The sequence below is a fragment of the Camelina sativa genome, chromosome 14, assembly GCF_030686135.1.
Source record: "Camelina sativa cultivar CO46 ecotype springtype chromosome 14, ASM3068613v1".
NCBI lineage: Eukaryota > Viridiplantae > Streptophyta > Magnoliopsida > Brassicales > Brassicaceae > Camelina > Camelina sativa.
Window position 1 is genome coordinate 29,716,295 of NC_141893.1, and position 13,624 is coordinate 29,729,918.

The following is a 13,624-nucleotide window of genomic DNA, read 5'->3' on the forward strand; positions in this document are numbered from 1 at the left end:
ATCTTTTTAAATTTTTAAATCGGTGAATGATTTGATAGATTATTTAATATTCTGCTGTTATATAAACCTTGGTTTTCAAAGTTAGTAACTAATGTGATCGCGACACGTGTAAATTTTAAAAATTAAACATTTTGTCATGTGTTGTACAAAAGCTTTGTTTTAACTTATTTGTAAATTATAAGAAATTAAAAATTTATATAAATTAATATTGTAGATTGTATTAACAAATATGACTAATTGGTAAATTTGATTATATTTAAAATTTAATCAGATATGAAATCATTTTATTTTAAATAAGTAAATATAAATTACTAAAAAAAATAAACAACACAAAAAGTAATTATTATATTGATGAGTCTCTCACCACTTAAAATATACAATGATAGTAAAAATTATATAAGTAAAATGCATTAAAAATAACAATATTATATTAATAAGAGATTACACATGGTATTTACATATGTTTTCAAATTATGCCCTATATGTTGTCTTGCCTTGTTTAAATCATGCATTTTCTTTTCCCAAATTCGACTTCTGAGATTGTGTATATAAACCTAACAAATGCTTAGATTTCATCGATTTCTATCATTCTCTCATCATTGTTCAACCAAAGAAGATGATTGGTGTTAACATAAGTTATAGTAAAAATTCTTCTTGGAGGTTTTAGTTTTCATTGTGTAATTTTCAATTACGATCAATGTTTTTTTATTAGTTTATTTGTTTCTAACTTTTGTTTCTTGGTACAAGTCTCAATTTTGTTTCACATGGTTTAACATTGACAGAAGATGGAAAGAAAAAACCGAACACGGTGAGAAAGACGATGGAAAAACTCAAATCTGTATTCGATAAGAAGAAACCTAATCATCATGAAGAAGACTCAAGTCAGACTTCGCCATATCTAACCAAAGCTTTAAATGAGGTTCCCCACTTGTTCAACTGTATTCGCTCTTACTTTTCATGTAAATTTTGTTAAGAACTTTAGCTATATGCTCAATCAAGTAGTGGACATTATAATCCCCAATCAAATGATTCTCCATCAATTAATTTTTACTAGTATCATAGTTTTATGATTAAGTTAATTGTGAGTGGATTTAATCTTAAATTGATTTTGTTATTTCTCTGTATTTATATTCTTCAGGACCGATCATATGAGCTGTTCAAAATCCAGCAGAAGTTGGATCAGAGAATTTTTATCCTTGTAAGTGTGTAGTTTCTGGTCATTCCTTGTACTCTCTGTTCTAAGTTTTTTGTTTCGGTATAATTGCTGATAGATTGACCAAATATAATATGCGTAATTATGTTGTCGTTAAATAATATACTATTATGTCAATGAGCTTTGCTTCTTCTGAATAAACCTCAAAACAGAAGTTTGTCTTGCGCATATAATGGATGTTTTCATGACCCTAAAACTGAACTTTTGTTCTGTATTTACAGCAAAAACAAGATGATATTCGTCAAGGCCAAGAAGAGAAGATGAAAAACCTAACGGAGGAGAGCAAAGAAAATTAAAAGAAAATTATAAAAATCCTAAAAATAAAAGGATTACAATTAATATTTTTGAAAGAATATAAAACCAAAATTAATATATTATATAGCTAATTCTAGGAAACTTATCTATTAAATTACTAATTTCAATAAGAAAATATGTGCAATTAATAAGGAAAATATGTGTAACTAATATAGAAAATATTTTCAATTTAATTACAATTATTAGGTATTATAATCATATAGTAAAAAGAAAATTTTACAGAAAAGTGATTAAAGTATTAAAAGGTTTAATGTGTTAAAATTAGTGGTTAACATAATATAAGAAAAATAAGAAATTAATGTAATCTTTTTAAATTTTTAAATCGGTGAATGATTTGATAGATTATTTAATATTCTGCTGTTATATAAACCTTGGTTTTCAAAGTTAGTAACTAATGTGATCGTGACACGTGTAAATTTTAACAATTAAACATTTTTGTCATGTGTTATTCAAAAGCTTTGTTTTAACTTATTTGTAAATTATAAGAAATTAAAAATTTATATAAATTAATATTGTAGATTGTATTAACAAATATGACTAATTGATAAATTTGATTATATTTAAAATGTAATCAGATATGAAATTATTTTATTTTAAATAAGTAAATATAAATTTCTAAAAAAAATAAACAACACAAAAAGTAATTATTATATTGATGAGTCTCTCACCACTTAAAATATACAATGATAGTAAAAATTATATAAGTAAAAAGCATTAAAAATAACAATATTATATTAATAAGAGATTACACATGGTATTTACATATGTTTTCAAATTATGCCCTATATGTTGTCTTGTCTTGTTTAAATCATGCATTTTCTTTTCCCAAATTCGACTTATGAGATTGTGTATATAAACCTAACAAATTCTTAGATTTCATCGATTTCTATCATTCTCTCATCATTGTTCAACCAAAGAAGATGATTGGTGTTAACATAAGTTATGGTAAAAATTCTTCTTGGAGGTTTTAGTTTTCAGTGTGTAATTTCCAATTACGATCAATGTTTTTTTATTAGTTTATTTGTTTCTAACTTTTGTTTCTTGGTACAAGTCTCAATTTTGTTTCACATGGTTTAACATTGACAGAAGATGGAAAGAAAAAACCGAACACGGTGAGAAAGACGATGGAAAAACTCAAATCTGTATTCGATAAGAAGAAACCTAATCATCATGAAGAAGACTCAAGTCAGACTTCGCCATATCTAACCAAAGCTTTAAACGAGGTTCCTCACTTGTTCAACTGTATTCGCTCTTACTTTTCATGTGAATTTTGTTAAGAACTTTAGCTATATGCTCAATCAAGTAGTGGACATTATAATCCCCAATCAAATGATTCTCCATCAATTAATTTTTAGTAGTATCATAGTTTTATGATTAAGTTAATTGTGAGTGGATTTGATCTTAAATTGATTTTGTTATTTCTCTGTATTTATATTCTTCAGGACCGATCATATGAGCTGTTCAAAATCCAGCAGAAGTTGGATCAGAGAATTTTTATCCTTGTAAGTGTGTAGTTTCTGGTCATTCCTTGTACTCTCTGTTCTAAGTTTTTTGTTTCGGTATAATTGCTGATAGATTGACCAAATATAATATGCGTAATTATGTTGTCGTTAAATAATATACTATTATGTCAATGAGCTTTGCTTCTTCTGAATAAACCTCAACACAGAAGTTTGTCTTGCGCATATAATGGATGTTTTCATGACCCTAAAACTGAACTTTTGTTCTGTATTTACAGCAAAAACAAGATGATATTCGTCAAGGCCAAGAAGAGAAGATGAAAAACCTAACGGAGGAGAGCAAAGAAAATTAAAAAAAATCCTAAAAATAAAAGGATTACAATTAATATTTTTGAAAGTATATAAAACCAAAATTAATATATTATATAGCTAATTCTAGGAAAGTTATCTATTAAATTACTAATTTCAATAAGAAAATATGTGCAATTAATAAGGAAAATATGTGTAACTAATAAAGAAAATATTTTCAATTTAATTACAATTATTAGTTATTATAATCATATAGTAAAAAGAAAACTTTACAGAAAAGTGATTAAAGTATTAAACGGTTTAATGTGTTAAAATTAGTGGTTACCATAATATAAGAAAAATAAGAAATTAATGTAATCTTTTTAAATTTTTAAATCGGTGAATGATTTGATAGATTATTTAATATTCTGCTGTTATATAAACCTTGGTTTTCAAAGTTAGTAACTAATGTGATCGCGACACGTGTAAATTTTAAAAATTAAACATTTTGTCATGTGTTGTACAAAAGCTTTGTTTTAACTTATTTGTAAATTATAAGAAATTAAAAATTTATATAAATTAATATTGTAGATTGTATTAACAAATATGACTAATTGATAAATTTGATTATATTTAAAATTTAATCAGATATGAAATTATTTTATTTTAAATAAGTAAATATAAATTACTAAAAAAAATAAACAACACAAAAAGTAATTATTATATTGATGAGTCTCTCACCACTTAAAATATACAATGATAGTAAAAATTATATAAGTAAAATGCATTAAAAATAACAATATTATATTAATAAGAGATTACACATGGTATTTACATATGTTTTCAAATTATGCCCTATATGTTGTCTTGCCTTGTTTAAATCATGCATTTTCTTTTCCCAAATTCGACTTCTGAGATTGTGTATATAAACCTAACAAATGCTTAGATTTCATCGATTTCTATCATTCTCTCATCATTGTTCAACCAAAGAAGATGATTGGTGTTAACATAAGTTATGGTAAAAATTCTTCTTGGAGATTTTAGTTTTCACTATGTAATTTCCAATTACGATCAATGTTTTTTTATTAGTTTATTTGTTTCTAACTTTTGTTTCTTGGTACAAGTCTCAATTTTGTTTCACATGGTTTAACATTGACAGAAGATGGAAAGAAAAAACCGAACACGGTGAGAAAGACGATGGAAAAACTCAAATCTGTATTCGATAAAAAGAAACCTAATCATCATGAATAAGACTCAAGTGAGACATCGCCATATCTAACCAAAGCTTTAAACGAGGTTCCCCACTTGTTCAACTGTATTCGCTCTTACTTTTCATGTAAATTTTGTTAAGAACTTTAGCTATATGCTCAATCAAGTAGTGGACATTATAATCCCCAATCAAATGGTTCTCCATCAATTAATTTTTAATAGTATCATAGTTTTATGATTAAGTTAATTGTGAGTGGATTTGATCTTAAATTGATTTTGTTATTTCTCTGTATTTATATTCTTCAGAACCTATCATATGAGCTGTTCAAAATCCAGCAGAAGTTGGATCAGAGAAATTTTATCCTTGTAAGTGTGTAGTTTCTGGTCATTCCTTGTACTCTCTGTTCTAAGTTTTTTGATTCGGTATAATTGCTGATAGATTGACCAAATATAATATGCGTAATTATGTTGTCGTTAAATAATATACTATTATGTCAATGAGCTTTGCTTCTTCTGAATAAACCTCAAAACAGAAGTTTGTCTTGCGCATATAATGGAATTTTTTCATGACCCTAAAACTGAACTTTTGTTCTGTATTTACAGCAAAAACAAGATGATATTCGTCAAGGCCAAGAAGAGAATATGAAAAACCTAACGGAGGAGAGCAGAGAAAATTATAAGAAAATTAAAAAAATCCTAAAAATAAAAGGATTACAATTAATATTTTTGAAAGTATATAAAACCAAAATTAATATATTATTTAGCTAATTCTAGGAAAGTTATCTATTAAATTACTAATTTCAATAAGAAAATATGTGCAATTAATAAGGAAAATACATGTAACTAATAAAGAAAATATTTGCAATTTAATTACAATTATTATTTATTATAATCATATAGTAAAAAGAAAATTTTACAGAAAAGTGATTAAAATATTAAAAGGTTTAATGTGTTAAAATTAGTGGTTAAGATAATATAAGAAAAATAAAAAAGTAATGTAATCTTCTTAAAATTTTAAATCGGTGAATGATTTGATTGGTGTTAACATAAGTTATGGTAAAGAAGATGATTGGTGTTAACATAAGTTATGGTAAAAATTCTTCTTGGAGGTTTTAGTTTTCACTGTGTAATTTCCAATTACGATCAATGTTTTTTTATTAGTTTATTTGTTTCTAACTTTTGTTTCTTGGTACAAGTCTCAATTTTGTTTCACATGGTTTAACATTGACAGAAGATGGAAAGAAAAAACCGAACACGGTGAGAGAGACGATGGAAAAACTCAAATCTGTATTTGATAAGAAGAAACCTAATCATCATGAAGAAGACTCAAGTCAGACTTCGCCATATTTAACCAAAGCTTTAAACGAGGTTCCCCACTTGTTCAACTGTCTCCGCTCTTACTTTTCATGTGAATTTTGTTAAGAACTTTAGCTATATGCTCAATCAAGTAGTGGACATTATAATCCCCAATCAAATGATTCTCCATCAATTAATTTTTACTAGTATCATATTTTTATGATTAAGTTAATTGTGAGTGGATTGTATCTTAAATTGATTTTGTTATTTCTCTGTATTTATATACTTCAGGACATATCATATGAGCTGTTCAAAATCCAGCAGAAGTTGGATCAGAAAAATTTTATCCTTGTAAGTGTGTAGTTTCTGGTCATTTCTTGTACTCTCTGTTCTAAGTTTTTTTTTTTCTGTATAATTGCTGATAGATTGACCAAATATAATATGCTTAATTATGTTGTCCTAAAATAATATACTATTATGTCAATGAGCTTTGCTTCTTCTGAATAAACGTCAAAACAGAAGTTTGTCTTGCGCATATAATGGATGTTTTCATGACCTTAAAACTGAACTTTTGTTCTGTATTTACAGCAAAAACAAGATGATATTCGTCAAGGCCAAGAAGAGAAGATGAAAAACCTAACGGAGGAGAGCAAAGAAAATTATAAGAAAATTAAAAAAATCCTAAAAATAAAAGGATTACAATTAATATTTTTTGGAAGTATATAAAACCAAAATTAATATATTATATCACTAATTCTAGGAAAGTTATATATTAAATTACTAATTTCAATAAGAAAATATGTGCAATTAATAAGGAAAATATGTGTAACTAATAAAGAAAATATTTGCAATTTAATTACAATTATTATTTATTATAATCATATAGTAAAAAGAAAATTTTACAGAAAAGTGATTAAAATATTAAAAGGTTTAATGTGTTAAAATTAGTGGTTAAGATAATATAAGAAAAATAAAAAAAAAGTAATGTAATCTTCTTAAAATTTTAAATCGGTGAATGATTTGATTGGTGTTAACATAAGTTATGGTAAAAATTCTTCTTGGAGGTTTTAGTTTTCACTGTGTAATTTCCAATTACGATCAATGTTTTTTTATTAGTTTATTTGTTTCTAACTTTTGTTTCTTGGTACAAGTCTCAATTTTGTTTCACATGGTTTAACATTGACAGAAGATGGAAAGAAAAAACCGAACACGGTGAGAAAGACGATGGAAAAACTCAAATCTGTATTCGATAAGAAGAAACCTAATCATCATGAAGAAGACTCAAGTCAGACTTCGCCATATTTAACCAAAGCTTTAAACGATGTTCCCCACTTGTTCAACTGTATCCGCTCTTACTTTTCATGTGAATTTTGTTAAGAACTTTAGCTATATGCTCAATCAAGTAGTGGACATTATAATCCCCAATCAAATGATTCTCCATCAATTAATTTTTACTAGTATCATATTTTTATGATTAAGTTAATTGTGAGTGGATTGTATCTTAAATTGATTTTGTTATTTCTCTGTATTTATATTCTTCAGGACATATCATATGAGCTGTTCAAAATCCAGCAGAAGTTGGATCAGAAAAATTTTATCCTTGTAAGTGTGTAGTTTCTGGTCATTTCTTGTACTCTCTGTTCTAAGTTTTTTTTTTTCTGTATAATTGCTGATAGATTGACCAAATATAATATGCTTAATTATGTTGTCCTAAAATAATATACTATTATGTCAATGAGCTTTGCTTCTTCTGAATAAACCTCAAAACAGAAGTTTGTCTTGCGCATATAATGGATGTTTTCATGACCCTAAAACTGAACTTTTGTTCTGTATTTACAGCAAAAACAAGATGATATTCGTCAAGGCCAAGAAGAGAAGATGAAAAACCTAACGGAGGAGAGCAAAGAAAATTATAAGAAAATTAAAAAAATCCTAAATTAAAAGGATTACATTTAATATTTTTTGGAAGTATATAAAACCAAAATTAATATATTATATCACTAATTCTAGGAAAGTTATATATTAAATTACTAATTTCAATAAGAAAATATGTGCAATTAATAAGGAAAATACGTGTAACTAATAAAGAAAATATTTGCAATTTAATTACAATTATTATTTATTATAATCATATAGTAAAAAGAAAATTTTACAGAAAAGAGATTAAAGTATTAAAAGGTATAATGTGTTAAAATTAGTGGTTAACATAATATAATAAAAATAAGAAATTAATGTAATCTTTTTAAATTTTTTAATCGGTGAATGATTTGATAGCTTATTTAATATTCTGTTATTATATAAACCTTTGTTTTCAAAGTTAATAACTAATGTGATCGCGACACGTGTAAATTTTAACAATTAAAGATTTTGTCATGTGTTATACAAAAGCTTTGTTTTAACTTATTTGTAAATTATAAGAAATTAAAAATTTATATAAATTAATATTGTAGATTGTATTAACAAATATGAATAATTGATAAAAGTGATTATATTTAAAATGTAATCAGATATGAAATTATTTTATTTTAAATAAGTAAGTATAAATTACTAAAAAAAAATAAACAACACAAAAAGTAATTATTATATTGATGAGTCTCTCACCAATTAAAATATACAGTGATAGTAAAAATTATATAAGTAAAATGCATTAAAAATAACAATATTATATTAATAAGAGATTACACATGGTATTTACATATGTTTTCAAATTATGCCCTATATGCTGTCTTGCCTGGTTTAAATAATGCATTTTTCCCAAATTCGAATTCTGAGATTGTGTATATAAACCTAACAAATGCTTAGATTTCATCGATTTCTATCATTCTCTCATCATTGTTCAACCAAAGAAGATGATTGGTGTTAACATAAGTTATGGTAAAAATTCTTCTTGGAGGTTTTAGTTTTCACTGTGTAATTTCCAATTACGATCAATGTTTTTTTATTAGTTTATTTGTTTCTAACTTTTGTTTCTTGGTACAAGTCTCAATTTTGTTTCACATGGTTTAACATTGACAGAAGATGAAAAGAAAAAACCGAACACGGTGAGAAAGACGATGGAAAAACTCAAATCTGTATTCGATAAGAAGAAACCTAATCATCATGAAGAAGACTCAAGTCAGACTTCGCCATATTTAACCAAAGCTTTAAACGAGGTTCCCCACTTGTTCAACTGTCTCTGCTCTTACTTTTCATGTGAATTTTGTTAAGAACTTTAGCTATATGCTCAATCAAGTAGTGGACATTATAATCCCCAATCAAATGATTCTCCATCAATTAATTTTTACTAGTATCATAGTTTTATGATTAAGTTAATTGTGAGTGGATTTGATCTTAAATTGATTTTGTTATTTCTCTGTATTTATATTCTTCAGGACCTATCATATAAGCTGTTCAAAATCCAGCAGAAGTTGGATGAGAGAAATTTTATCCTTGTTAGTGTGTAGTTTCTGGTCATTCCTTGTACTCTCTGTTCTAAGTTTGTTTTTCTACATAATTGCTGATAGATTGACCAAATATAATATGCGTAATTATGTTGTCCTAAAATAATATACTATTATGTCAATGAGCTTTGCTTCTTGTGAATAAACCTCAAAACAGAAGTTTGTCTTGCGCATATAATGGATGTTTTCATAACCCTAAAACTGAACTTTTGTTCTATATTTACAGCAAAAACAAGATGATATTCGTCAAGGCCAAGAAGAGAAGATGAAAAACCTAACAGAGGAGAGCAAAGAAAATTATAAGAAAATTAAAAAAATCCTAAAAATAAAAGGATTACAACTAATATTTTTTGGAAGTATATAAAACCAAAATTAATATATTATATCACTAATTCTAGGAAAGTTATCTATTAAATTACTAATTTCAATAAGAAAATATGTGCAATTAATAAGGAAAATACGTGTAACTAATAAAGAAAATATTTGCAATTTAATTACAATTATTATTTATTATAATCATATAGTAAAAAGAAAATTTTACAGAAAAGTGATTAAAAAATTAAAAGGTATAATGTGTTAAAATTAGTGGTTAACATAATATAAGAAAAATAAGAAATTAATGTAATCTTTTTAAATTTTTAAATCGGTGAATGATTTGATAGCTTATTTAATATTCTGTTATTATATAAACCTTTGTTTTCAAAGTTAGTAACTAATGTGATCGCGACACGTGTAAATTTTAACAATTAAAGATTTTGTCATGTGTTATACAAAAGCTTTGTTTTAACTTATTTGTAAATTATAAGAAATTAAAAATTTATATAAATTAATATTGTAGATTGTATTAACAAATATGAATAATTGATAAAAGTGATTATATTTAAAATGTAATCAGATATGAAATTATTTTATTTTAAATAAGTAAATATAAATTACTAAAAAAAATAAACAACACAAAAAGTAATTATTATATTGATGAGTCTCTCACCAATTAAAATATACAATGATAGTAAAAATTATATAAGTAAAATGCATTAAAAATAACAATATTATATTAATAAGAGATTACACATGGTATTTACATATGTTTTCAAATTATGCCCTATATGCTGTCTTGCCTGGTTTAAATCATGCATTTTTCCCAAATTCGAATTCTGAGATTGTGTATATAAACCTAACAAATGCTTAGATTTCATCGATTTCTATCATTCTCTCATCATTGTTCAACCAAAGAAGATGATTGGTGTTAACATAAGTTATGGTAAAAATTCTTCTTGGAGATTTTAGTTTTCACTATGTAATTTCCAATTACGATCAATGTTTTTTTATTAGTTTATTTGTTTCTAACTTTTGTTTCTTGGTACAAGTCTCAATTTTGTTTCACATGGTTTAACATTGACAGAAAATGGAAAGAAAAAACCGAACACGGTGAGAAAGACGATGGAAAAACTCAAATCTGTATTCGATAAGAAGAAACCTAATCATCATGAAGAAGACTCAAGTCAGACTTCGCCATATTTAACCAAAGCTTTAAACGATGTTCCCCACTTGTTCAACTGTATCCGCTCTTACTTTTCATGTGAATTTTGTTAAGAACTTTAGCTATATGCTCAATCAAGTAGTGGACATTATAATCCCCAATCAAATGATTCTCCATCAATTAATTTTTACTAGTATCATATTTTTATGATTAAGTTAATTGGGAGTGGATTGTATCTTAAATTGATTTTGTTATTTCTCTGTATTTATATTCTTCAGGACATATCATATGAGCTGTTCAAAATCCAGCAGAAGTTGGATCAGAAAATTTTTATCCTTGTAAGTGTGTAGTTTCTGGTCATTTATTGTACTCTCTGTTCTAAGTTTTTTTTTTCTGTATAATTGCTGATAGATTGACCAAATATAATATGCTTAATTATGTTGTCCTAAAATAATATACTATTATGTCAATGAGCTTTGCTTCTTCTGAATAAACCTCAAAACAAAAGTTTGTCTTGCGCATATAATGGAATTTTTTCATGACCCTAAAACTGAACTTTTGTTCTGTATTTACAGCAAAAACAAGATGATATTCGTCAAGGCCAAGAAGAGAAGATGAAAAACCTAACGGAGGAGAGCAAAGAAAATTATAAGAAAATTAAAAAAATCCTAAAAATAAAAGGATTACAATTAATTTTTTTAGGAAGTATATAAAACCAAAATTAATATATTATATCACTAATTCTAGGAAAGTTATCTATTAAATTACTAATTTCAATAAGAAAATATGTGCAATTAATAAGGAAAATACGTGTAACTAATAAAGAAAATATTTGCAATTTAATTACAATTATTATTTATTATAATCATATAGTAAAAAGAAAATTTTACAGAAAAGTGATTAAAAAATTAAAAGGTATAATGTGTTAAAATTAGTGGTTAACATAATATAAGAAAAATAAGAAATTAATGTAATCTTTTTAAATTTTTAAATCGGTGAATGATTTGATAGCTTATTTAATATTCTGTTATTATATAAACCTTTGTTTTCAAAGTTAGTAACTAATGTGATCGCGACACGTGTAAATTTTAACAATTAAAGATTTTGTCATGTGTTATACAAAAGCTTTGTTTTAACTTATTTGTAAATTATAAGAAATTAAAAATTTATATAAATTAATATTGTAGATTGTATTAACAAATATGAATAATTGATAAAAGTGATTATATTTAAAATGTAATCAGATATGAAATTATTTTATTTTAAATAAGTAAATATAAATTACTAAAAAAAATAAACAACACAAAAAGTAATTATTATATTGATGAGTCTCTCACCAATTAAAATATACAATGATAGTAAAAATTATATAAGTAAAATGCATTAAAAATAACAATATTATATTAATAAGAGATTACACATGGTATTTACATATGTTTTCAAATTATGCCCTATATGCTGTCTTGCCTGGTTTAAATCATGCATTTTTCCCAAATTCGAATTCTGAGATTGTGTATATAAACCTAACAAATGCTTAGATTTCATCGATTTCTATCATTCTCTCATCATTGTTCAACCAAAGAAGATGATTGGTGTTAACATAAGTTATGGTAAAAATTCTTCTTGGAGGTTTTAGTTTTCACTATGTAATTTCCAATTACGATCATTTTTTTTTATTAGTTTATTTGTTTCTAACTTTTGTTTCTTGGTACAAGTCTCAATTTTGTTTCACATGGTTTAACATTGACAGAAGATGGAAAGAAAAAACCGAACACGGTGAGAAAGACGATGGAAAAACTCAAATCTGTATTCGATAGGAAGAAACCTAATCATCATGAAGAAGACTCAAGTCAGACTTCGCCATATTTAACCAAAGCTTTAAACGAGGTTCCCCACTTGTTCAACTGTATCCGCTCTTACTTTTCATGTGAATTTTGTTAAGAACTTTAGCTATATGCTCAATCAAGTAGTGGACATTATAATCCCCAATCAAATGATTCTCCATCAATTAATTTTTACTAGTATCATAGTTTTATGATTAAGTTAATTGTGAGTGGATTTGATCTTAAATTGATTTTGTTATTTCTCCGTGTTTATATTCTTCAGGACATATCATATGAGCTGTTCAAAATCCAGCAGAAGTTGGATCAGAAAATTTTTATCCTTGTAAGTGTGTTGTTTCTGGTCATTTCTTGTACTCTCTGTTCTAAGTTTTTTTTTTCTGTATAATTGCTGATAGATTGACCAAATATAATATGCTTAATTATGTTGTCCTAAAATAATATACTATTATGTCAATGAGCTTTGCTTCTTCTGAATAAACCTCAAAACAGAAGTTTGTCTTGCGCATATAATGGAATTTTTTCATGACCCTAAAACTGAACTTTTGTTCTGTATTTACAGCAAAAACAAGATGATATTCGTCAAGGCCAAGAAGAGAAGATGAAAAACCTAACGGAGGAGAGCAAAGAAAATTATAAGAAAATTAAAAAAATCCTAAAAATAAAAGGATTACAATTAATATTTTTAGGAAGTATATAAAACCAAAATTAATATATTATATCACTAATTCTAGGAAAGTTATATATTAAATTACTAATTTCAATAAGAAAATATGTGCAATTAATAAGGAAAATACGTGTAACTAATAAAGAAAATATTTGCAATTTAATTACAATTATTATTTATTATAATCATATAGTAAAAAGAAAATTTTACAGAAAAGTGATTAAAAAATTAAAAGGTATAATGTGTTAAAATTAGTGGTTAACATAATATAAGAAAAATAAGAAATTAATGTAATCTTTTTAAATTTTTAAATCGGTGAATGATTTGATAGCTTATTTAATATTCTGTTATTATATAAACCTTTGTTTTCAAAGTTAGTAACTAATGTGATCGCGACACGTGTAAATTTTAACAA

The 13,624-nt window shown here is 25.5% G+C and overlaps 4 long non-coding RNA genes across 7 annotated transcripts; all 4 read left to right on the forward strand.

Annotated features, from left to right (window-relative positions):
• The first annotated feature begins 398 nt into the window (after positions 1-398).
• On the forward strand, positions 399-1,723 carry LOC147928786 (uncharacterized). Its single transcript, XR_015579193.1, has 4 exons — positions 399-641; positions 783-919; positions 1,139-1,198; positions 1,435-1,723. It is a non-coding gene; the product is annotated as an uncharacterized LOC147928786 (long non-coding RNA).
• A 336-nt stretch (positions 1,724-2,059) lies between these two features.
• On the forward strand, positions 2,060-3,545 carry LOC147928787 (uncharacterized). Its single transcript, XR_015580632.1, has 4 exons — positions 2,060-2,473; positions 2,615-2,751; positions 2,971-3,030; positions 3,267-3,545. It is a non-coding gene; the product is annotated as an uncharacterized LOC147928787 (long non-coding RNA).
• A 446-nt stretch (positions 3,546-3,991) lies between these two features.
• Positions 3,992-6,671, forward strand: LOC104742565 (uncharacterized). 3 transcript variants are annotated; one of them, XR_015580633.1, is made up of 4 exons: positions 3,992-4,294; positions 5,717-5,853; positions 6,073-6,132; positions 6,370-6,671. It is a non-coding gene; the product is annotated as an uncharacterized LOC104742565 (long non-coding RNA). The 3 variants fall into 3 exon arrangements; XR_015580635.1 differs by lacking the exons at positions 5,717-5,853; positions 6,073-6,132; positions 6,370-6,671 and adding exons at positions 4,436-4,572; positions 4,792-4,851; positions 5,089-5,402 and having other exon boundaries at positions 4,164-4,294; XR_015580636.1 differs by lacking the exon at positions 3,992-4,294 and adding an exon at positions 5,461-5,575.
• Positions 6,672-12,186: 5,515 nt separating this feature from the next.
• Positions 12,187-13,378, forward strand: LOC147928788 (uncharacterized). 2 transcript variants are annotated; one of them, XR_015579268.1, is made up of 4 exons: positions 12,187-12,311; positions 12,452-12,588; positions 12,808-12,867; positions 13,105-13,378. It is a non-coding gene; the product is annotated as an uncharacterized LOC147928788 (long non-coding RNA). The 2 variants fall into 2 exon arrangements; XR_015579269.1 differs by lacking the exon at positions 12,808-12,867 and having other exon boundaries at positions 12,245-12,311.
• Positions 13,379-13,624: the final 246 nt, after the last annotated feature.